The sequence below is a fragment of the Neofelis nebulosa genome, chromosome 3 (genome assembly GCF_028018385.1).
Source record: "Neofelis nebulosa isolate mNeoNeb1 chromosome 3, mNeoNeb1.pri, whole genome shotgun sequence".
NCBI classification, from domain to species: Eukaryota; Metazoa; Chordata; class Mammalia; order Carnivora; family Felidae; genus Neofelis; species Neofelis nebulosa.
The window spans coordinates 30,115,447-30,141,995 of NC_080784.1; positions in this window are offsets into that span (position 1 = coordinate 30,115,447).

Consider the following 26,549-nt stretch of genomic DNA (forward strand, 5'->3'; position numbering starts at 1 on the left):
TCATGATATCATGGTTTGTGTGTTTGGAGCCCCGCATTGGACTCACTGTTGTCAGCACAGAGCCTGCTTCAGATCCTCTGTGCCCGCCTCTCTCGGTCCCTCCCCTGCTCATGCTCTCTCTCAAAAATAAACATTAAAAAAATCTTATTAGTTTAATCAGCAATTGATAACTTAATAAGCAATTTGTAAAAGTTGCATAATTTTTCAAAGTAATCTTGAGAGAAAGAACTAAAGACCAGTTGGTTGATAACTCAAATTCTATAACCTTAGATTTTTGAGATTGTGTTTTTAAACTCTGGGATGGTATCAAAGTTAATATTTTCATAACACTAACAAAATGTAAGGAGGTACTGAAATAATAAATAAATCAGGCACATGTTGTTAATGTTCTAGAACAAGATTAAGTCTAAGTATAGTTGTGCATTTTGAAAACATTGTATTTCTCTATTTTTTTTACTTATTAACGTGTTTGAAATGTTTAAAAAAATTAAGTTTTTAAGTCTATTCTAAATCATATAAGGGGATTCAGTTATTTTTATAATAATAGTTGAAATATTTAAGGAAGATTAACTTATGAAGTTTATTGACAATTATTTAATAAATCAAACATTTAAGAAAATATAACGAGGAGGCAGTTTTATCCAAACGCAAAAGCCCTTTGATGTTGAACAGCTAAGGAATGGATCAATAGGCCTCGAGGTGGGATCTTGGCAGAGCATCACAATATCCACTACAATTTATATTTTGATTTTCCCTTGAAGAAGAAATAAAATGTCAGAATCTATAGATATATACTATAAACCCGGAGAGGGACCTTAAATATTATACATTTTATAATTTGGACCCTTAACACAAATGACGAAATTCAAACACTCTAAGTATCACTTCCTCAAGGTTCCAAAAATTGGTTAAGATATGTTCCTATGTTTCAGGTTCTTACAGTCTATCCTTCGTAGCAATTTTACAATGAAGATTAAGGGGGTGTGTTCTAGACAGTCTGTGTCTTGCTACACTTGTGTTACTAAAGTCTCCACCAGATATTGCCTCTGAGAAGCCCTAGAAGAAGCAATAAATTACAAATGGAAGCTGATTTTGTTGGTTTCTTCTGCCAAGGTAAAAAAACCCAAAGTGGCTTAATTGGTGAAAAGAAAGCTATTGCATAGAAAATAGGGGATACTGGTGGGAACATCACAGTCACTGCCCAGGATAGTTGAAACTAAGTAAAGCCTAGAGGCAGGAAATTGAATCAAGTGACCTGGCACAGTCCCATCAGCCCTTTAGCTATGGAACAGAATTGAGAAAGTATTATTGTTTTTAATTGGTTCCCATTTGACCTTATTAAAAGTTTAAGTGTGCCTTTACTCTAACCTTTTATCCTCTTGACATTTCTTTCTTTGTGTTTTATAGTTTCTTTTGTCTTCCTTCATCATAATTTTCCCTTTATATTGTACTGTTCCCTTCAGGAAAAAAAGGGGCCTATCTCCTTGTCATTTGTTAAAGGTACCAACAGCAATAGAAATTGTCTTTGTTAGCCAAGTCGCTGAAAGAATTATATGAGGCTATTACTTCCCACTTCTGTGAGACCTTGGCATGTATTTTAACAGTAATTGCTTGCAAGTATGTTTGCCTTTATATTGTAAAATGTTTGAGTGCAAGGATATTTCTTTTCATACTTGTTTCCCCAACAGCCTGACAGAGTAAGCTCTCAATAAATATTTGTTGAATGAATTAATAATTGGCTATGTATTGTAATTGTTTATTCAAGTATCCACTTTGTTAGACTGAAGTTAAAGATGGAGATCAAATCTTATTAATCTCTGCACTGCTCCTTGCTGCATATATTCTTCATGTAGTAGGTGCTGAAAATATTGCAGTGAATGAAGGAATGAAGGAAGGAATGAGACTGAGCAAGAGACACTCTGCATTATTACTTAAAAGTTGTAGAGAAGCTCCTTCTAAAATTACCTTTTTTCCATGCCTGTCAATGACATGACTAATTCCACTTTGTATTTATACACTGTCTGCTACTAAGAGGGCCTCTTGATGAAGTAAGTCCAGAATTTAGTAGGAACTCAAGGTCATTTTATAAATGCAATTACCTCTTCCCAGGATGAGAGCACTGGCTACCTGAAGGGAAAGAAAATGATTAAAGCGAGCAAAGGACACTGAAGAAGGAAAGCTTTGCTACTTTGTGATGTTGCCCTAGGCCAGCCCAGTGTAAGACATGGAGATGGAAGCTGGAAGACATGAGACAGTCTAGTCTGGTTTGTAAATACTAGAAGTAGAATGGAAATCCGTATACAGCAGTAGCTCTACAGGACTAAAGAGGAGAGCAAGTAAAACAAGGCAAACACACAAATGAGAAGCTTTGTTTATTCATCAAAGAAACAAACAAAAATATTTTGGGTATGTACCATGCCCTAGGCACTGTTATGGGTACTGTGGACATAGCAATAAACACTAAAACTTTTCACTCTACTAAAAAATTCATTGGTTTTAGGGGAGATTTATATTGAGTAAATACCACTCCAAAACTCACCTAAAACTATATATTTACAGTTGAAATATCATTGTAAAGGAAAACTGCCTGGTGCTGTGATGCTATAGAAGTGGGACTCATGTCATCTGAAAGGTAAGGGACCATATTTCTGAGGAGGGGCCTTATAACACTTCAGGAGAAAATATAGGCATTAGCAGTGCAGAGAGGGAAGGAAGGATATTCTAGATAAAAAGTGAGAAGACCTCAAGGCAGGAAGAATTTGAGCATTTCTGGAACTAAGAGAAGACTCTTGTGGTTAAAGCTTAGTGAGAAATAGAAAGAATGGAACAAATTAATGTTGGAAAGGAAAGCAGAGCTTGGGACACGTTATGACTGGAGGTCAAGGAGTTTGGATTTTATTTTAACAGAAAGACATTGAATAAGTTAATCCAATTTATGGGAGAGATCTCACCAATTTATGTTTTTTGAAAAGATGAGTACAAAAGATGGCAAACCAGGGAGCTCACAGAAACATTGGTAACCAACAACATACTGACTAGAATAGCTTTGTGGGAACCCTAGAAACCAGTTAAGGATCTGCAGCAACCTAATAAATTCCCAGCTAAGGAAAAGCCACACTCAAAATGGTAGGAAATTTTATGGCGTGTTTGCTTACCTTTGCCTCAGTCCCTACTTGCTGTGGTGTAGGAGGAAGACAATCAGTTCCCAATTCTTCGTGCAGAATGGGAAAGAAACTAGAACTTACTTGCGATGTTCTATCTTGTATGGTGCTGCCTGAATGAATGGTTTCTGTCTTGCCTGACTTGGAGCACTTATGGGAGCAATGGAATAGTTTGGCTATCAGGTTGGAGTTTGTTAAAAACACTAGCAGGAACCATGATGCAAAAGAGCATTAGGGATATGAATTTCTTTGGGGCAAGAAATTAGAGGCAGAGGAATACAATAGAACACCTAAGTCCTTGAAAAAGAAATGGGGTGAAACTCTTAGGGAAATTAAGATATTTAAAAGCAGCCATGAATATAGGGGAATAGGATAAAACACACACACACACACACACACACACACACACACACACACACACAGAGCAAAAGATCATAAAGCATACAAAGAAATAGTGAAACATGGCCCATTCAAAAGGGAGAAAAGAAATCTCCAGAAACTGACCCTAAAGAAACACAGGCTTCAGACTTATTTGATAAATATTTTAAAACCACTGTCTTAAATATGCCCAGTAAGATAAAAGAACACAGGGAAGTAATGGAAATAAGGAAAACAAGACATGAACAAGATGAGAATATCAACAAACAGATAGAAATTGTAAAAACAAGCCAAACAAAAATTCCTGAGCTGAAATATACAACAAAATTAAAAATTTAGAGCATTTAAACAGCAGGCTTGAGCAGGCAGAAGAAATAATTGGCAAAGTTAAAGACAAGTCATTTGAAATTATCAAATCTGAGAACCAAAAAGAGAAAAGAATGAAGAAAAGTGAACAGCGCCTAAGGACTTATAGGACACCACAAGTGGATCAGTGTATACATTATGGGAATTTGAGGAGAACAGAGAGAAGAAGGGGCAGAAAGCTTATCTGAAGAAATAATAGTGGCTGGAACATTCACACATTTGAGGAAAGACATGGAAATAGAATACAAGAGGCACAACAAAGTCCCAGTAGAGTAAACTCAAAAGAGACCCACAAAAAAGATGCAATATAATCAAACTGTGGAAAGTCAAAAACAAAAATATTGAAAGCATCAAGAGAAAAATTCTTCACATACAAGGGATTCTTGAGATTATGAGTGTATTTCTCAGCAGAAACCCTGCAGACCCAAAGACCATGCAATGTTGTATTGAAAGTGCTGAAAGAAAAAAACCTGTCAACTGAGAATTCTATATATGGCAAAACTGACCTTCAAAAATGACAGAGTAATTAAGATGCTTCCAGAGAAACAAAAGCTGAGGGAGTTAATTACCACTAGACTTGCCCTACAAGAATCGCAAAAAGGATTTCTTCAGGATGAAATAAAAGAGTGCTAGAGAGTAACCCAAAACCATACAATCATATATAATTCTCCAATAAAGGTGAACACATGGAGAAATATGAAAACCTATATTGTTATAATTTTGGTCCAAACTCTACCATTTATTACTTTGTAGAATTTAAAAGATAAGAACATAAAACTAATTATAAATCTATGTTAATATATGCATAATATATAAATGTATAATCTGTGTCAATAATAACAAAGTGGTGGGGGGACAAAGAAGTAAAGGAATAGTGTTTTTGTATACAACTGAAGTTTAGTTGTTGTCACCTTAAAATAGATTGTTATGGACTTAGGATATTATATGTAATTCCATGGTAACCACAAAGAAAATATCTGTAGAATATGTACAAAAGGAAATTAGAAGGTAATCAGAATGTGAGCTCCTGGATGATTCAGTCTTTTGAATGTATGACTCTTGATTTGGGCTTGGTCATGATGTCATGGTCATGGGATCAAGCCCATGTAGGGCTCTGTGCTGACAGTGTGGACCCTGCTTGGGATTCATTCTCTCTCTCTTTCTCTCCCTCCCCCCTCTCTTCCCACTTCCTCTCTTTCTCCCTCTGCCACTCCCCTGCTCATACTGTCTCTCTCTCAAAAAAATTTTTTTAAAGAAGGTAATCAAAATATGTCATTACAAATATCAACCAAACACAAAAGAATGTAGTAAGGGAGGAAATGAGAGACAGAAAGGCTTCAAGACATACAGAAAAGAACTAACAAAATGGCAATAGTAAGTACTTCCCTCTCAGTAATTATTTTAAATGTAAATGGATTAATCTCTCCAGTCATAAAACACAGATTTATAGATTGACAGAATGGATTTTAAAAAAGGATCTAACTATCTGCTATGAGAGACTTACCTTAGATGTAAAGACATACATAGATAGAAAGTGAAAGGATGAAAAAAAGATATTCCAAGCAAATAGTAACCAAAAGACAATGGGGGTGGCTATATTAACATCAGAAAACATAGACTTTAAATAAAATCCTTACAAGAGACAAAGAAGAACATTATTTAAAGATGACAAAGGTCAATTCACAAAGAAAATATAGAAATTATAAACATATATGCACCAGCATCAGAGTTCCTAAATAAATGCAACAAAAATAGAATTGAAGGGGGAGACTGACAGCTTATAATTATAGTAGCAGACTTCAATGCCCCATTTTCAATAATAGATAGAACAACCAGAGAGAAAAATCAATAAGGAAAAAGAGTCATTTGAATGACAGTATAGATCAAGCGTGCCTAACAGATATATACAGGTCACCCAATGCAATAACAGCAGAATATACTTTTTTCTCAAATGCACAAATAACATTTTCCAGGATAGAATTTATGTTAGGCCACAAAACAAGTCTTAATAGATTTTAAAAGATTAAAATCATTCAAAGTATCTTTGCTGATCACAAAGAAATGAAAATAGAAATAAACAACAGAAAGAAAACTGAAAAGTTCATAAATATGTGGAAATTAAACAATATACTGTTAACACCAATAGTCAAAGAAGAAATAGGAGATATTAGAAAATATATTGAGATAACTATAAATGAAAATATAACACAGGAAGAGTTATGGGTTGCAACAAAAATGCAAGAGGTGTTAAGGAGGTTTATACTGTAAACATTTAAATTTTAAAAAGTCTCAAATTAGTTGCCTAAATTTACACCTTAAGAAAATAAAACAAAAAGAACTAAATATAAGTTGGCATAAGGAAGAAAATAATAAAGATTGGAGCAGAGGTAAATAAAATAGAGGAAAACAACAGAGAAAAATCACTGAAACCAAGAGTTGTTTCTTCCAAAGGATCAACAAAATTGACAAAACTTTAGATAGATTTACTAAAAATAAAAGATGAAGGCTCAGAAAACTAAAATCAGAAATGAAAGAGGGAAAATTACAACCAATTTTACAGAAAAAAAGTACTGTGAGCAATTATGCATCAACAAATCGGATAACCTAGATGAATAAATTTCTAGAAACGTACATCCAACCAAGATTGAATCATGGAGAAATAGAAAACCTTAACAGATCTATAACTAGTAAGGAAATTGAATTAGTAATCAAAAACACTCAAACAAAGAAAAGTCCAGAACCATATGGCTTCATTGGTGAATTCTACCAAACATTTAAAGAAGAACTAATACCAATCTTTCTCAAAATCTGCCAAAGAACTAAAAGAGGAGGGAACAATTTCAGACTCATTTGATGAGGGCAACATTACCCTGATCATCCAAACCAGACGAAGACAATAAAAGAAAACTACAGACCAATATCCCTGATGAATATTGATGCAAAAATCCTTAACAAAATGTAAGCAAACAGAATTGAACAGCAAATTAAAAGGATTATGCACCATGATGTAGTGGGATTTATTCTTGGATTACAATTATAAGTGAAACATATGTTTAACATACAAAAATGGATCATTGTAATACACTACATTAACAGAATGAAAAAAAGACCCACATCACAATTGGTGGAGAAAAATAGTTTGACAAAATTCAATACACTTTTCAAAATGAAAACACTTAAAAAAACCTAGTAATAGAAGGAAACTAAGTCAACATAATGAAAGCTGTATTTGAAAGCTCCACAACTGACATCATACTCATTGGTGAAAGACTGAAATCTTTTCCTATAAGATTAGGAAAAAGACAAGGATGTCCTCTGGAACCATTCCTATTTGACATGGTAATAGAAGTCCTAGACAATTCAGCAAAGTTGCAGGGTACAAAACTTACACACAAAGTGTATAAATTGGATTTTTCTATATACTTAAACAAGGAGCAATTTGTAAAAGAAATTAAGAAAAAATTACATTTAAAATAGCATCAAGAAAAATAAAAAATCTAATTATCCAAGGAGGTGACAGATTTGATACCAAAAACTACAAAATATTGCTGAAAACACTTAGAAACAAACAAACGAACAGACATCAATATTCATGGACCAAAAGATTTAATACTATTAAGATGTTGGTACTAACCAAAGTAATCTACAGACTTAACGCAATGCATATCAAAACCTTGAAGGTGTTTTTACAAAAACAGAAAAGTCATCATAAAGTTCATATAGAATCTTAGTGGACCCTGAATGCCCAAAATGATCTTGAAAAACAACAAAATATTAGGTCTCACATTTCTTGATTTCAAAATGTATTACAAAGGGGTGCCTGGGTGGCGCAGTCGGTTAAGCGTCCGACTTCAGCCAGGTCACGATCTCGCGGTCCGTGAGTTCGAGCCCCGCGTCAGGCTCTGGGCTGATGGCTCGGAGCCTGGAGCCTGTTTCCAATTCTGTGTCTCCCTCTCTCTCTGCCCCTCCCCCGTTCATGCTCTGTCTCTCTCTGTCCCAAAATAAATAAAAAATGTTGAAAAAAAAATGTATTACAAAGCCACAGTAACCAAAAATAATGTGGAACTGCCATAAAGATATATAAACCAATGGAATAGAATACAAAGCCCAGAGATAACCTCTCACATATATGGAAATTAAATGATTTTGACAAGAGTGTCAAGACCATTAAATGAGGAAAGGCTATTCTGTTAAAAAGTGTTGGGAGAAATTGGATATACACATGGAAATAACGAAGTTGAACTCTCATCTTACACCATATACAAAAACTAATTCAAGATGGATCAAAGACCTAAATGTAAAAGCTATAACTACAAAAGTCTTAGGAAAAAACAAAAACAAAAAGGAGAAGCTTCATGCACATTGGATTTGGAAAAGATATCTTGGATACAACACCAAAAGGATAGTCAACAAAAGAAAAAAAATAGATAAATTGTAGTACATTAAAGTTAAAAATTTCTGTGCACAGAAGGAAAAAAAAATCAATAGAGTGAAAAGGCAACCCATAGAATGGGAGAAAATATTTTCAAATCATGCACTTGATAAGGAGTTAATATCTAGAATATATAACCGCCCCTGGAACTCAACAAGAAAAAAACCAAACTGATTAAAAAATGGCCAAAGGGGGGCGCCTGGGTGGCTCAGTCGGTTAAGCGTCTGACTTCAGCTCAGGTCACCCCGCGACGGGCTCTGGGCTGATGGCTCAGAGCCTGGAGCCTGCTTCCGATTCTGTGCCTCCCTCTCTCTCTGCCCCTCCCCTGTTCATGCTCTGTCTCTCTCTGTCTCAAAAATAAAGGTTAAAAAAAAAAAATTAAAAAAAAAAATGGCCAAAGGACTTTAAGACATTTCTCCAAGGAAGATACACAAGTGGCCAGTAAGCACACAAAAGGATGCTCAAGGTGACTAACCATTATGAAAATGCAAATAAGACCACAATGAGATACCATCTCGTATACATTAAGATGGCTACCATAGAAAACTAGAAAATAACAAGTGTGGTGGGAACGTGGAGAAATCGGCCCACTTGTACACTTTGGTGGGAGTGTAAAATAGTGCAGCTACTATGGAAATTAAAAATATGATTACTGCATGATCCAGAAATTTACTTGTGGGTGTACTATATCCAAAAGAATTGATAGTAGGGTCTCAGAGAGATATTTGCATCCCCAACATTCTTCATAGTAGCCCAAAGGTGGAAGCAATGCAAGTGTCAAGTGACAGATGAATGGATAAAAAAATGTGGTTTGTACATACAATGAAATGTTATTCAGCTTTAGAAATGAAGGAGATTCTGGGGTGCCTGGGTGGCTCAGTCGGTTAAGCATCTGGCTTCGGCTCAGGTCATGATCTTACGGTTTGTGGATTCGAGCCCCGCGTCAGGCTCTGTGCTGACAGCTCAGAGTCTGGAGCCTGCTTCGGATTCTGTGTCTCCTTCTGTCTCTGTCCCTCCCCTGATCACATTCTGTCTGTCTCTCTCTCTCAAAAAATAAACATTAAAAAAATTTTAAAAAGAAACGAAGGAGATTCTGACACATGCTATTCTGCAGATGGAACCTTGAAGACATACTACGTGAAATAAGCCAGTCACAAAAGACAAATACTGTGATTCCACTTCCATGAGTATCTAGAGTAGGTCAATTCACAGATAAAGGAAGTAGAATGGTGGTTGCCAGGGACTTAGGGCATGAGAGAAAAAGGAAGTTATTTTTTTAATGGTATTAAATAACAAAAATTCACCAAGTAAATTTAAAGAATTAATTGGCTTTATTAATCAATTCATTGTATGTGGCAGTGGCCCATCTAGTGAGTAGAAGGGAGCTTCAAAGGGCTACAGAAGAGGAAAGGTTTTTAAAGGTAGAGAGCGAGGGGGAAAATGGAAATTATTAGCAAAGAATCCGTTGTTTTAGTAGGGCAAGGCTGCCCTCCTGGAAGAACATAAGAGGTCTATCAGTAAATTTCTTAGAGCTGACCAGGAAATTCCCATGATGAATGGTTAAAGGTTACCTTCCTGGGAGGTTGAAACTTCAGTTAGTATAGGTATTAAGTCTTCGTTTACTTGGGGCTTTAACTTAAATGATACCACTTTGGGCCCATGTTTTTGTTGTTGTTGTTTGTTTTGTTTTAAAGTTTATTTATTTGTTTTGAGAGAGAATCCATGTGTGCATGTGAGTGGGAGAGAGAGGAAGGGAGAGGATCCCAAGCAGGCTCTGTGCTGTCAGCATGGAGCCCAACGTGGGCCTATCCCATAAACCATGAGATCATGACCTGAGCCAATTATCAAGAGTCTGACGCTTAATGGACTGAGCCACCCATGCACTCCCGTACTCCCCTTGGTTTTCTTTTTAATGATGGTTACAGAGTTTCAGTTTTGCAAGATGAAAAGAGTCCTGGAGACGGTGGGGACAGCTGCACAACACTGTGAAGGTCCTTGATACCACTGAACTATATACACTTGAAAATGGTTACAATGAGGGGGGACTGGGTAGTGCAATCAGTGAAGCGTTGAACTCTTGATCTCGGCTCAGGTCATGATCTCACTGTTCCTGAGTTCAAACCCCACATCAGGCTCTGTGCTGATGATGTGAAGCCTGCGTGGGATTCTGTCTCTCCTTCTCTTTGACCCTCCCTTGTATGTGCACGCGCGTGCTCTCTCTCTCTAAATAAATAAACTTAAATTTTTTTTTAAAAGTGGTTAAAATGATAGATTTTATGTGTACTTTACCACAATTTTAAAAAATGACTGTTAGCTTCCAGTTCACCTACATTCCTTCCTTCCCCAAAACATATTTGTGTTGTAAAAAAAAAAAATACCAAAAAGATTTTAAATGCTAAGAACTAGGGTGTCGTGTAGAGATGTTCGGCCATGTAATTGATGAATATCTTACAAAAAGTAACTTAACTCGCTTAAACTTTTAAAGAGTGACTGAGTAATGACCAACAGATTGGAAGTCTGGGAGCTAATTCTTTTGTCTTTTATAGGAGAAGGTTAATGGATTGTTCCTAAAATTAATAAAATTAGGATGAGTGGTAAGCGGGCCTCGTGGTAGGGATGGATTAGGAAACTACATTTTCGTATTGTACCCTTTATTAATTTTTTTGAAAAATTTTTAATGTTTATTTATTTTTGAAAGAGAGAGAGAGTGTGGCAGGCGGGGGTGGGGGGAGGCAGAGAGGGGAGGAGACACAGAATCTGAAGCAGGCTTCAGGCTCTGAGCTGTCAGCACAGAGTGCGATGTTGGGCTCGAACTCAGGAACCACGAGATCATGACCTGAGCCAAAGTCAGATGCTCAACCACCTGAGCCATCCAGGTGGCGCCCCATACCCTTTATTTTTTCTTAAAGGATTTTTATTCTATGTGTATCCATTGTTCTAATTATAATAATTTAAAACTTTATTGCATAACATAGCAAAGCGTAGTGAATAATATAACATCTTTGTTCCTAACACCTCGATTTATCAAATATGAATATTTAGCATTTGTGCTTCAGATATTTGTTAAGAAAAAAATATAGATACATTTGAAGCCTCTTTCTATTCCCTTTCCTGTCCCTCCCTAGAGGAGATTGGTATTTGTCTTGTGCGGGTGTGTGTGTGTGTGTGTGTAGTATGAATGGTAAAACACTAAATAGTATTTTTTTAAGGTAAAAAATTGATGTAAATGAAATGATACTCTCCATATCACTTGATAATTTCCTTTTTCTGCTTAATGTTATATTTTTGGGAGGAGATGTTATAAGTCCCTGAAGTATAAATTATGACTTATCGCTACTGGTATTTATTCATAGAGAATGTGTAATTGTGTTGAAATATAAATATATTAATAATCTCTACTGTGTAACTTGTATAAGTAACATTTAATAACCAAACACATTTAAAAACTTTGTATCAAAATTATCATTGAAGTCCTGTTTGGAGACAGGACTTAAAAACATGGACAGAAAGGAGGAACCCCCTTTTTATTAATGATAAAGAACTTTTTTTCTGCTTTAATTGTTTTTGTCTGAATTGCATCCAATGCCAATTTTCATAGTGGTATGAAATGCAAATAGTTGTATAACCCATTTGCCAGTTTGTTTTTGCTGAAGAAGTTATTGAAGTCAAATCGAATCATAAGTTTTTTTTTCTGCTCAGAAACAGTTTCTGAACTATGGAGAGAAAATGCTCCCAAGGACCTTAATGATTAGGCCCTGATGGCTATACAGTGTTGTAGGTGCTGAGCTTTCATTAGAAATAATACTTGCCCCAGAATATTCTGTGTATCATTTCATTTTGCCTCTTGTACAGTCCTAGGAAATAGACATTATTTCCTCATTATTCAAATAAGGTAATTAGAGCACAGAGGCTTGCGAATCGCCCAAGGTCACGTGGTAGAATTGGGACTTAATGCCAGATCTTTCTTCCTCATGAGCCTGTGTTCTATCTCTTCTCTGCCAATGCAGATAAATCTGAAAAAGGGTAAAAGTCTGACTTGGGAAAATAAATTGAGCTCATTTTCTTTTTTTGCTTCTCCATCTGATTTTCATGGAGAGAGTTTGTTGTTGTTTGTGAATAGGCTTCCATATATTTTTATTGGTCCTGGCTATGTGAGTATTTTCAAGGCTTAAGAAACTGAATGTCTTTTTCAACCAATATTGACAATTTCTATCTGAGATTATCAGCTTTGCCAGAATGTCTCCTTCATCTTCTCCCTATCATACACACACATGTTCATTTTATTTCTATGGCTATTTCTTACCTTCTTCCCTCTTCCCCAACTCCCTTATGTCCAAATTCAATATAGCTCATGGCATTATTATCAGTGGAGACTTCTTCTGATGTGGTTATTTGTGCTAAATGGGAAAAACAAATGTAAAAAGGTTTTTTAAACTGTGATAAGCTACATATGTCAGAGACCTAGAAATATATATTTCAGTCTGAAGGTTAAGGTCACTTTCACTTATGTGAAGATTACCAGTGATATCAGTGAACAGGAAAACAGATATATTTTCCCCCAGTTTTGTTGATTCCTTGAGAACTTATGCTCAGTATTTTGTTCTTTCTAAATAAAGGGGAAAGAAGGTGAGAAGAGTGTATACATAATGCTTTCATTTGTGTATAAAATAGCAGAAATCCAAGGAACTGTTACAACCACGCATTTTTATATTGGCAGGGTTTTCCCCTTCATTTTAAAACTGTTAGTTTTCATTGTGTGTAAATTATACCTCAATAAAGTTGATTTTAGAGTTAAAATAAAACAAAAAAATTTCACCAGTATGCCATTCCTTAAGATCTAGGTAATGGAGCATCAAGACTGGCTGGTAACGTATTCAAAAAAGAGACAACTAGGCACTATGCCTTCTGCTGAAAGAACACAGAACTACTGAGAGACCCATCAAAGGCAGGAACCAACATCTGATCAAGCATCTGGATGCCACCTTCAATTTATAGGTAATCCAGCAGCCACAGATATGTTACACTACTCCATGAGGCTTCAGCCAGCAAAATCCATATTGTAAGAGTCTTTCTAGAAAAAACAACCTTTGTCAAATAAATTGTAAGGACAAAGTAAAAGAGATGGGAGGGAAATCTTTAAGTTAAGGTACATATCATATTGAAGGAGGTTATGATTCCTCATCTTCTTTGTATTCGTGCCTTTTATCACCAAACTTTACAATGCTCTTCCAGGAGGGGTTACCTGTTCCAGCCTTTGACATTGGACTTAGACACACTTGATTTCCCCTATTATTGATATCTTACCTTTATTATGAATAATTAACCAATGTTTATGTGTTATTATTAGCTAATGTCCATAATTACACTTCCTTAGTTTTTGCGTAATGTAGTTTTCTGTTCTAGGATTCCATTCAGGAAACCACGTTACTCACAATTGTTACATGTCCTGTGGATCCTGGTTGTGGCCATGTCTCAGACTTTCCTCATTTTTTTTTTAAATATATGAAATTTATTGTCAAATTAGTTTCCATACAACACCCAGTGCTCATCCCAAAAATACTTTCCTCATTTTTGATGAGCTTGATAGATTGGAGGAGTACTGGTCAGGTGTTTTATAGAATGTCCCTACATTGGGTCTACCTGAGGGTTTTCTCATGATTAGATTGGGATTATGGGTTTTAGGAGGAAGATGACCACATATACCAAGGATACATACTATCAACATGATATCACTGTTAAGATTGACTTTGGTTGCTCTGCTGAGATGATGTTGGCCAGGTTTTTCCACTGTTAAATTACTCCCTTCGTTTTTTCATACTATATATACTCTGGAAAGAGTCACCATGGAAAGCCTACTTGAGGAGTGGGAACTTACGCCTTCTCTGCTTGAGGCAGATGTCTAAATAAATTATTTAGAATTCCTCTGCATGGAAGATTTGTCTGTTTTTACCCCCATTTATTTATTCAATCATTTGTTTATATCAATATGGACTCACAGATATACTATGGGTTAAGTAATTCAACCCTAATTTATTTTTTTACTCAAATTCTTCCAGATCTAGCCCCTGGATCTCTTTTTCTTGGCTCCTGTGTCCCTTAACATATTTCACATCATGGTACATGGGTTTTTGTTTGTTTTAGTTCTTCCTTACTGTTTAGCACTATAAGATACTACAGGTTCATGCTGTATATTTTCTGTAACAGCCCAAGACCCAGGCACTTTTCTCCTAGAAGCTCTGGTTGCTTCCACTGGAGAATGATATTAGAAACCAAGATCTGGGTACTAGGTATGGCCGTTGCTACTGGGATAATCTTTGTTTCTAGGCCTTCTCAGCTGGCAAAGCAAAGAGATATATGTGTGTACTCTCTATACAGACATATCTACAAATATATCTGTATGTAGCTATCTGTTTCTAAATTAAGCTAAAACACAAATTTATGCTGATGTCTCCAATTCTAATGCATGATTACATGGATTTCCATTATTACATTATTACAAAAGTTAGATTCTTTTGTCATACTATGTACTCCATATTAGGTTCCCCTGAATTTCTAAATAATTTATTAAAATTTGCATATAATTAAAGTACACTCTTTGTTCTATAAAATCCTGTGGGTTTCAACAAGTGCATACCTTTACAGTATCACAGATTAGTATCACTGCCCTAAAAATTATCTGTACCTCACCTATTTAATCTTCTCTCACCCCTGAACTCCTATCAATGGCTGATATGTTTATTATCTACACAGTTTTTATTTTTCCAGAGGGTCATAAAGATGGGATCATGCACAGATAACCTTTTCAGACTGGTTTCTTATACTTAGCACCATGCATTTAAGGCTCATCTTTGCTTTTATGTGGCTTTATAGCTCTTTTTCTTATCTCTGAACAGTATTCTATATGGAATACTATGATACATGGTTAGTTAGCCATTTACCCATTGAAGGATATCTTGGTTGCTTCCAGTTTGGGCAATTATGAATAAAGCTTCTATAAACATTTGCATGAAGTTTTTGTGTGGACGTATTTTCAAATCAGTGAAAGAAAAAAGTACCTCATAGTACAATTGTAGATCGTGTGGTAAAATTAGGTTCAGCTCGGCAAGAATGTGTCAAACTGTCTTCCAAAGTGTCTGTACCACTTTGCATTTTCACCAGCACAGAATGAGAGTTCTTATCATTCCACATCTTTGCCAGCAATTGATATTGTCAATTTTTCAGATTTTAGTCACTCTAATAGATGTGTTGTGCTATCTCATTGTTTGTTTTTTCCAAATTATTATTGAAATTCTAGTTGGTTAACATATAGTGTACTATTTGGTTTCAGGAGTAGAATTTAGTGATTCACCACTTATATATAATACCCAGTGCTCAACATAAGTGCCCTCCTTAATACAATCTCCCACCCACCTCCCTCCAACCCTGTTTGTTCTCTATAGTTAAACGTCTCTTATAGTTGCTTCCCTCTCTTCCCCCCCCTTCCCCTATGTTCTTCTATTTTCTTTCTTAAATTCCACATATGGATGAAATCATATGATATTTGTCTTTCTCTGACTGACTTGTTTTGCTTAGCATAATATACTTTAGGTCCATCCATGTCATTGCAAATGGCAAGACTTTGTTCTTCATGTCCAACTAATGTTCATTATATATAGGACATTTGGGCTCTTTCCATAGTTTGACTACTGTTGATAATGCTGCTATAAACATTGAGGTCCATGTGCTCCTTTGAATCTGTAATTTTGGACCCTTTGGGTTAATATCTAGTAGTGTAGCTACTGGGTCAAAGGGTGTTCCTATTTTTAACTTCTTAAGGAACCCCCATACTGTCTTCCAAAGTGGCTGTACCAGTTTGCTTTCTCACCCACAGTATAAAAGTGTTCCCCTTTCTCCACATCCTTGCCAACATCTGTTGTTTGCTGTGTTGTTATTTAGCCATTCTGACATGTGTGAGGGGTATCTCATTGTCGTTTTGATTTGTATTTCCCTGATGATGAGTGATGTTGAACATCTTTTCATGTGTCTGTTGGTACCTGGATGTCTTTTTTGGAAAAATACCTATTCATGTCTTCTGCCTGTTTCTTACTTGGATTATTTGTGTTTTGGGTGTTGAGTTTTATAAGTCTTTATAGATTTTGGATACTAACCCTTTATCAGATATATCATTTGAAAATATCTTCTCCCATTCTGTAGGCTGCATTTTAGTTTTGTTGATTGTTTCCTTTACTGTGCCAAAGTTTTTGGTTTTTGGTTTTTGTTTTTTGTTTTAAATCTTGATGATATCCCAATAGTTCATTTTTGCTTATTTGCCTTGCCTCCAGAGATGTGTCTAGTAAGAAGTTGCTCCGGCCAAGGTCAAAGAGGTTGCGCCTGTGTTCTCTTCTAGGATTTTTATGGTTTCCTATGTCACATTGCGGTCTTTCATCCATTTTGAATTTACTTTTCTGTATGGTGAAAGAAAATGGTCTAGGTTCAATCTTCTGAATGTTGCTGTCCAGTTTCCCAACACCATTTGTTGAAGAGACTGTCTTTGTTTCCAGACTGTCTTTAATCCATGAGCATGGAATGTTTTTCCCTTCTTTGTGTCATCTTCACTGTCCTTCATGAGTATTCAATAGTTTTCAGAATATAGATCTTTTACCTCTTTGGTTAGGTTTATTCCTAGGTATCTTATGGATTTTGGTGCAATAGTAAATGGGATCGATTCCTTGATTTCTCTTTCTGATGCTGCTTCATTATTGTTACATAGAAATGTAACAGATTTCTGTACCTTGATTTTATATCCTGCAATGTTGCTGAATTTGTGTATCAGTTGTAGCAGTTTTTGGATGCAGTCTTCCAGGTTTTCTGCATAGCATATCATGTCATCTGAGAAGAGTGAAAATTTGACTTCTTCCTTGCTGATTTGGATGCCTTTCATTTCTTTTTGTTGTCTGATTGTTGAGGGTAGGATTTTCAGTACTATGTTGAATAACAATGGTGAGAATGGACATCCCTGTCTTGTTCCTGATCGTAGAGGAAAAGCTCTCAGTTTCTCCCCATCGAGGATGATATTAACTGTGGGTCTTTCGTATATGGCCTTTACGATGTTGACGTATGTTTCCTCTATTCCTACTTTGTTGAGGGTTTTTATCAAGAATGGAAGCTCTATTTTGTCAAATGCTTTTTCTGCATCTATTGAGAGGGTCATTCTTTCTTTTAATAATGCGATGTATCACATTGATTGATTTGTGAATATTGCACCACCCCTGCAGCCCAGGAATAAATCCCACTTGATCATGGTGAATAATTCTTTGGATGTACTGTTGGATTCAGTTTGCTAGTATCTGTTGAGAATTTTTGCATCCATGTTCATCAGGGATATTGGCCTGTAATTTTCCTTTTTAGTGGGGGTCTTTATCTGGTTTTGGAATCAAAGTAATGCTGGCTTCATAGAATGGGTTTGGAAGTTTTCCTTCCATTTCTATTTTTTGGAACAGTTTGAGAAAAATAGGTATTAACTCTCCTTAAATGTCTGGTAGAATTCCCCTGGGAAGTCATCTGGCCCCGGACTTCTGTTTGTTGGGAGATTTTTGATTACTGATTCAATTTCTTTGCTGGTTATGGGTCTGTTCAAATTTTCCATTTCTTTCTGTTTCAGTTTTGGTAGTTTGCATGTTTCTAGGAATTTATCCATTTCTTCCAGATTGCCCAATTTGTTGGCTCTCATTGTTTTAATTTGCATTTCTTTTTTGTTTGTTTCAAGGTTTTCTTTAAATTTTAGTTAGTTAACATATAGGATAATATTGGTTTTAGGAGTAGAGTTTAATGATTAATCACTTACATATAACACCCAGTACTCATCACGACAAGTGCCCTCCTTCATACCCATCACCCATTTAGCCCATTCCCTGCCCACCTCCCTCCGTCAACCCTGTATGTTCTTTATAGTTAAGAGTCTCTTATGGTTTGCTTTTCTCCCTCGCTTTCTCTCTTTTTTCCTTCCCCTATGTTCATCTGTTAAATTCCACATATGAGTAAAATCATATGGTATTTGTCTTTCTCTGAGCGACTGATTTCGCTTAGCATGATACTGTCTAGCAAAAATGAACTATTGGAACTTCATCAAGATAAAAAGCTTCTGCACAGTGAAGGAAACAATCAACAAAACTAAAAGGCAACCTAAGGATGGGGGAAGATATTTGCAAATGACTTATCTGATAAAGGGTTAGTATTCAAAATTTATAATTTGCATTTCTTTGATGACATATAACATTGAATATCTTTTCATATGCTTATCTTCCATCTGTGTGTCTTCTTTGGTAGGGTGTATGTTCATATCTTTGGCCCATTTTTAAATTGAGTTGTGTGAGTTTTTTTCCAAAGTTTTAAGTTTCTCACATATTCTAGATACAGTTTTTTAATAGATATGTATATTTTCTCCCAATCTGTGGCTTATCTTTTCATTATTGCAACAGTTTATTTCATAGAGTAGAAGTTTTACATTTTGATAAATTAAGGCTATTGACTTTTTCTTTCATGGATCATGCTTCTGGTGTTATATCAAAACTCACCATCAAACCCATGGTTATGTAGATTTTCTTTTATGTATTCTTACAGTTTTATAACTTTGCATTTTACATTTAGGCCTGTTATTAATTTTTATTTAATTTTTGTAAAAAGTTTAAGTTCTTTATCTAGGTTTATTTATTTGCATATGATATCCATTTTTTTTCCAGTGCCACTTTTTTTTAAAGACTTTCCTTTCTCTATTGAATTGTCTTTGTGCTGTTGACAAAAATCAGTTGACTATATTTGTATGGGTCTGTTTCTAAGTTCTTCGTTTTTTCCATTGATCTAGATTTATTCTTTCACCAATATCATACTGTCTTGATCACTGTAGCTAAAGTCATTCATAAAATCGGGGAGTGCGAATCTCCAAATTTGTTACTCTTTTCCAGTATTGTGTTGGCGGTTCTAGGCCTTGTGCCTTTCCATAAAAACTTTAGAATAAATTTATTGATATGTATAAAATAGGTTGCTAGGATTTTGATTGGTACTGCATTTACTCCATAAATAAAACTGGGGAAAATTAACATCTTCACAATGTTGAGTCTTCCAATCCATGAGCATGCAATGTCTCTTTGTTTATTTAGGTTTTTCTTTTTGTAATGTTTACATATTTTAAGAGAGAGAGGGAGAACACATGTGCTCATGTGCACTCGTGTGTCGCTCAAGTGGGGGAGGGGCAGGGAAAGAATCCCAAACAGGCTTCGTGCTCACAGCTCAATCTTACACACTGTGAGATCGTGACCTGAGCCAAAATCAAGAGTTGGGTGCTCAACCAACCACCCAGGCTCACCTGTTTATTTAGACTTTAAAAATTTCTTTAATCTGTGTTTTGTAGTTTTCCACCTATACATCTTTTTTAAGCTGAAATATTAAACCTGAGCATTTTTGTTATTTTTGGAATTATGGTAAATTGCTTTATTTTCAAATTTCAAATTCCAAATTTCAATTATTCATTGATGGTATGTAGAAAAGGAACTTGCTATTTATATTGATCTTGTATCCTGGAAGTTACTACATTTACTTGATGGTTATAGTAGCTTCTTCTTTTTTTTTGTAGAATATTTGGTATTCTGTGAATAAAGGGCCATTTTATTTATTGCTTCCCAATCTGTATAATCTTTATTTCTATTTCTTGTCTTATTGTACTAGCTAGGACTTCCATTATGAGGCTGAATAGGAATGGTGAGAGAGGACATCCTTGCCTTGCTCACAGCCTCAGAAGGAAAACATCTGGTCTGTTATCATTAAATATTATGTAAAGTATAGAGTCTTGTATATGTTCTTTACCATGATGACACAGTTGCTCTCTATTCCTAGTTTGCTGAGAGTTTTATCATGAATGGGCCTTGGATTTTCTCAGATGCTTTTTCTGCTTCAGTTTAAAAGATCATATGATTTATTTCTTTGGTATGCTTATATGGTGGATTACAATGATTGACTTTCAAATGTTGAATTGGTTTTGCATATCTGGAATAAATTCCACTTGATTGTGGAGTATAATTCTTTATTATACATTTTTGGATTTGATTTGCTAATATTTTGTTAAGGATTTTTAAGTCAGTATTCATGAGATAGTTCCATTCTTGTAATGTCTTTGTCTGGTTTGGGTATTAACAGGATTATGTTGGCCTCATAGAATGTGTTAGGAACTTTCCCCTCTACTTCTATTTCCAGAAAAAAATTGTGGAGTATTGGGATTATTTCTTCTTTAGATGTATAGTAGAATTTATCAGTGAATCCATCTGGCCCCGGTTTCTTTTTCTCTTTTTTGAAAGATTATTTTTTATTGATTTAATTTCTTTAATAGATAACAAGGCTGTTTAGATGGTTTATTTCTGCTTGCATGAATTAAAAAAAAATTTTTTTTAACGTTTATTTATTTTTGAGACAGAGAGAGACAGAGCATGAATGGGGGAGGGTCAGAGAGAGGGAGACACAGAATCCGAAACAGGCTCCAGGCTCTGAGCTGTCAGCACAGAGGCTGACACAGGGCTTGAACTCATGGACTGCGAGATCATGACCTGAGCCGAAGTCGGCTGCTCAACCGACTGAGCCACCCAGGCGCCCCTGCTTGCATGAATTTTTGTAGTTTGTATATTTTAAGGAATTGGTCTATTTCATCTAAGTTATCCAATTTGTGGGCACACACTTGTCTTTGGTATTCTTTATTATCCCTTAATGTCCATGGCTTATATGGTGATATTTTATTTTTGATGTTAATAATTTAATTTTGATATTGGTAATGTCTTCTTTTCTTGGTTTCCTGGATATTTACCTATTTTATTGATATTTTTAAAGATCAAAAATCTAGCTTTTGGTTTTATTGATTTTCTGATTTTCTTTATTAATTTGCTGTTTTTAGTCATTGATTTATCTCTAATTTTTATTATTTATTTCCTTCTGCTTGCTTTAGGTATAATTTTTTTTTTCTCTAAATTCCCAAGGCAGAAGCTTAAGTTATTAACTTTTGATCTTTCTTGTATTCTAATACAGTACAACCTTGGATTGCGAGTAACTTGTTCTGTGAGTGTTTTGCAAGATGAGCAAATATTTCTAATAAACTTTATTTTGATTAGCGATGTTTTGCAATACAAGTAGTATGTGAGGCCGAATGTCACATGATCACAACTGAGCCATTGGTTCTTAAAACTTGCTTTGATATATGAGTGCTTTGGATTATAAGCATGTTTCTGGAACAAATTATGCGCACAAACCAAGGTCTTACTGGATATGTATTTAGTGCTAAAAGTTTCCCTCTAAGCACTGCCTTCACTACATTACACGAATTGTGATACATTATATTTTCATTTATTTTAAAATGTGTTTAAATTTCTGTTGATATATCATCTGTGACTCATGGCTTTTTCAAAAGTGTTTTGTTTAAATACCAAATATCTGGGGATTTTCCAGTTATTTTTCTGTTAACTGATTTTTAAGTTAATTCCATTATGGTCTAAAAACATACTTTGTGTGATTTCTATCTTTTACATTTGTTATTGTGTATTTCATGGCTCACAATGTGGTCTGTCTTGGTGAATGTTCCAAATTTTAGATGGATATGTGTTCTGTTGTGTTGGATGAAATATTTTATAAATTTGAATTAGATCCAATTGATAGCTACTGACAATACAGATCATCAGTATTCTCACTGATTTTCTATCTGCTTGGTCTCCCAATTACATGAGAAAGGGTATTGACGTCTCCATATCTAATAATATTCTTGTATATTTATCCTTTCAGTTCTGTCAGTTTTGGTGACTCATGTATTTTGATCCTCTTACATTAGATGCACACCACACATTCAGGGTTGCTATGTCTTCTTGGAGAATTGACTCCTTTATAATTATGCAGAGGGCTTTTTAAATCTTTGGTTATTTTCTTTGTTTTGAAGTTTGCATTGAGTGATACTAATATGGCTACTCCAGTTTTCAATTGATAGATGTTCGCAAAGTATCTCCTTCTTTATTCCTTTACTTTTAACCTATCTGAGTCTTTATATTTAAAGTAGTTTTCTTGAAGACAGCATATGGTTGTGTCTTGATATTTATTGATACTGACATTTTGTCTTTTAATGGGTGCATTTTGACCATTTGCATTTAAAGTAATTACTGATGTACTTGGATTAATGGCTCCACGTTTGTAATTGTTTTGTTTGTTGAATATATTCTTTGTTTCTTCTTTTCTCTCTTTTTACGCCTTCTCTGTTTTTAATTAAGCATTTACATGATTCCATTTTATATCCTCTCTTCCTGTATCAGTTATACTTAAAATTTTCTTTAGTGGTTACTCTAGATTTTAAAGCATTCGTTTTAAACTAATCTGAGTCCACCTTCACATAATGCTATGCCACTTTATGTGTGGTGCAGTTGCCTTGGAGTGTTCTCCATTCTTTTTTTCCTGTCCCTTGTGACATCATTGTCATTGGTATCACTTATCCATATGTTAGAATTACCTAATACATTGTCACTATTATCAAACAGTCATCTTTAAAAAAAATTTTTTTTTAATGTTTATTTACATTTGAGAAGAAGACGGAGCATGAGTAGGGGAGGGGAAGAGAGACAGAAACAGAATCTGAAGCAGGCTCCAGGGTCCAAACTGTGATCTTTCAGCACAAAGCCTGATGTGGGGCTTGAACCCTTGAGCAGTGAGATCATGACCTGAGCCAAGCTGGAGGCTTAATTGACTGAGCCACCCAGATGCCCCTAAACAGTGATCTTTTAGCTTAAGAAGAACAACAAGAAAATATTTTATTTTGCCTTCATTTATTTCTTTAACACACTCCCTCCTCCCACCTTTTTTTTTTTTTTTTTTTGGAAGACCTGTGTTTCTGATCTTTATAATTTTCTTTCTGTCTAAAAAAACTTACCTTAAAATTACTTACAAGATATATCTGCTCGTGACAAATTACCTCAATTTTTCTCTGTCTGATAAAATCTTTACTTCTTCACTTTTAAAGTGTAATTTTGCTGGATATAGAATTCTAGGTTGGTGGAGTTTTTCTTTCTTTCAATACTTTAAATATTTTACTCTACTCTTTTCTTGCTTGTATGATTTCTTTTTTTTTTCTTTTTTATGTTTATTTCTTTATTTTGGGGTAGGGTAGGAGCAGAGAGAGAGAGAATCCCAAGCAGGTTCCACGCTCAGCATGGAGCCCAACTTGGGGCTCAATCTCATGACCATGAGATCATGACCTAAGACGATATCAAGAATCTGATGCTTAACTGACTGAGCCACCAAGGCATTCTGCTTACGTGGTTTCTGATAAAATTTAAAAAGTCCCCATAATTCTTATTTTTCTTCCTCCATAGGTAAGGTGTTTTTTTTTTTTTTTTTTCCTCTCTGGCTTCTTTGAGGTTTCTCTGTGTCTTTGGTTTTCTGCAATTTGAATATGATAGGCCTAGGTATGAGAGTGTTTAAATTTTGTTTTGGTATTTATTCTGTTCTTTTTTTTTTTATCTTTGCATTTCAGTTTGGGAAGTTTCTATTGTCACATCAAGCTCACTGATGCTTTTTTTTTTTGGCTGTCAGGTTTACTGATGAGCTCATGAAAGGCATTCCTTACTTCTGTTACTATGTTTTTGATTTCTAGCATCTCCTTTTGAATCATTCTTAAAGTCTCCATGTGTCTCATTATATTATGTATTTGCTCTTGGGATGTCTGGGTGGCTCAGTCCACTGAGCGTCCAACTTTGGCTCAAGTCATGATCTCACTGGTTGGGGGTTCAAGCCCCACATCAGACTTGCTGATGTCAGCCTGTCAGTGCAGAGACTGCTTCAGATCTTCTGTCCCTCCTCTGCTTGCACTCTCCCAAAAAATAAATGTAAAAAAACAGCAAATACTTTGTCTTATATGTTTTCTATTTTTTTCTATTAGAGCTCTTAACATATTAACCATAGCTATTTTGTTTCCTGCCTGATAATTCCAGTATCTGTATCTTATCTGATTTTGATTCTGATGACTGCTTTGTCTTTTTAGATTTTTTTTTTTTCTTAACTTTTGGTATATCTCCTGGCATTTTGTGGAAAACTGAACTTGTATTGGGTACCAGAGACTGATAAATGGGCTTTTGGTAAGAAAATTTATGTTAAAGTGGGTTTAATGTTTGAGGTAGGTATGGTGCCAGAGACCTCAGATCCCTCCAGTGTCCGTATTTTGTCTCCCTTTTGATTTTGGTCATTTGTGTATATTCCTCAGAGAGTCTGTGGGGTGCAGTTCTTTTCTCTGTAGCTTACTGTTACAATACTGGAGCTCTGTTGGCATGGTGGTTAAAGGTGGGGAAGGGGAAAAGTCTGTAATCTTAAAATTAAATCTCAGTCTTTTAGTGGGTCTGTGTCTCTTGGCTATGACCTTCACAATTTGTCCAGTGGCACATTTGTTTTTTTATTCCCTGCCCCATGCTTTCTTCCTTGGTTGCAGTGCTCCCTGTTGATTTCCAGAAACCCTGAACCCTGTTAAGATGTTTTTGTTTTTTTTTTCTCATAGGTGAGAGAGGAATTCTGGAAGGGTCTAGAGTATGAGAAGTGACCTTTCTTATCTGAGATAAGGCTCAAAAAGGCCTTTTGTGATAATGGGCCTTTCTTGTGGAGAAGGCTCTGGGATAATTTCACAAGGATTACTCTTTTTTTTTTTTTTTTTTTTTAATTTTTTTTCAACGTTTTTTATTTATTTTGGGGACAGAGAGAGACAGAGCATGAACGGGGGAGGGGCAGAGAGAGAGGGAGACACAGAATCGGAAACAGGCTCCAGGCTCCGAGCCATCAGCCCAGAGCCTGACGCGGGGCTCGAACTCACGGACCGCGAAATCGTGACCTGGCTGAAGTCGGACGCTTAACCGACTGCGCCACCCAGGCGCCCCTCACAAGGATTACTCTTGACTCTCTCCCTGCCAAAGCCAGGGGGAAATCTTCCTCCAGTTCTCCTTATGACAGCCTGGTGGGTTTCCTGGAGGAGCCCTTCCTCCCAAGAACTTAGCCCCCAAGGAATTTCTCATTTGCACACTATTCCACACCCAGTCTCTGGTAATTAAAAAGGACCATTTTAGTGTTCTAATTTATGGTTCCAGAACCCTAAATTATGGGCTGATCTTAGCTGTCCCTCTCTGTACATGCCTATCTCTCAAGATTTGGGGGTATTGATTTACTTTGCAACCTTAGTTCTCTTATGGGACCAAGAAAAGTCATTGATTTTCAGATTTTCCACCTTTTCCTTGTTGTTCTGGCAGGAGTGATGCCTACTAAGCTCAACATTTCAGGGCTGAACCCAGAAATTTTTCTGTTTTAAAGTTTTCCTTATATAAGTTTTGCACATGGACTCATTAAGTGTACTCCTACATATTGATTCTTCTTTGTTGCTGTTGCAGATAAGGTTTTCTCTATCATCACAATCTTTAACTGGTTTGCTTGTTTTTTTGAAGGCCATTGATTTCTTCATGTTAGTTTTATATCTTGCTACTTTACTAAATTCTTCTGTAGGTTAAGTTTCTTTTATCATTACTCTCTGAGGTTATACTATCATAATAGTATCATGGATATCACATAATTATATAATTTTTATAAAAAATATAATGTAAATTCTGTAATTATTATAAAATAATATATATTTACTATATATATTCTTTTATTATGCTAAGAAAACAAATCTCAGTTTCTGTTTTCTTGAATGTTTTCACCAGGAATGGATGTTGAATTTTTGTCAAAGGAATTTTCAGTATCTATGGAGATACTCATATGAGTTTTTCCTTAGAGTTATTAAATATGGAGGATGATATTAATAGATTTTTTTTTAAATACTGAACCAACCTTGCCCTCCTAGAATAAATCCTATTTGGTCACGTATTTCTTTTTTTCTTTTTTTTTCGAACTGTCACAGCTTTATTTCATGACACGTTATAACAGAGAAATATGCCTTTTTAAAATACCTCATATAAAGTTATTGACAATACAAATGTTTTCTCTTTGAATGAACATGATTTAATTTACAAATCTATTGTGAAACTTTTGCAATTCTCAGATGTGCAAAAGTACATCCCATTAGAGACAACATAAAGTACTTGGAATGAGGGGCCTATGATATAGAAAAAACACAAAAACTTAGCTTCATTACAGAGTATAGGAAGGGGGAATAGAATACTTAATCTCTTATTTTTGTTTTTAATTAA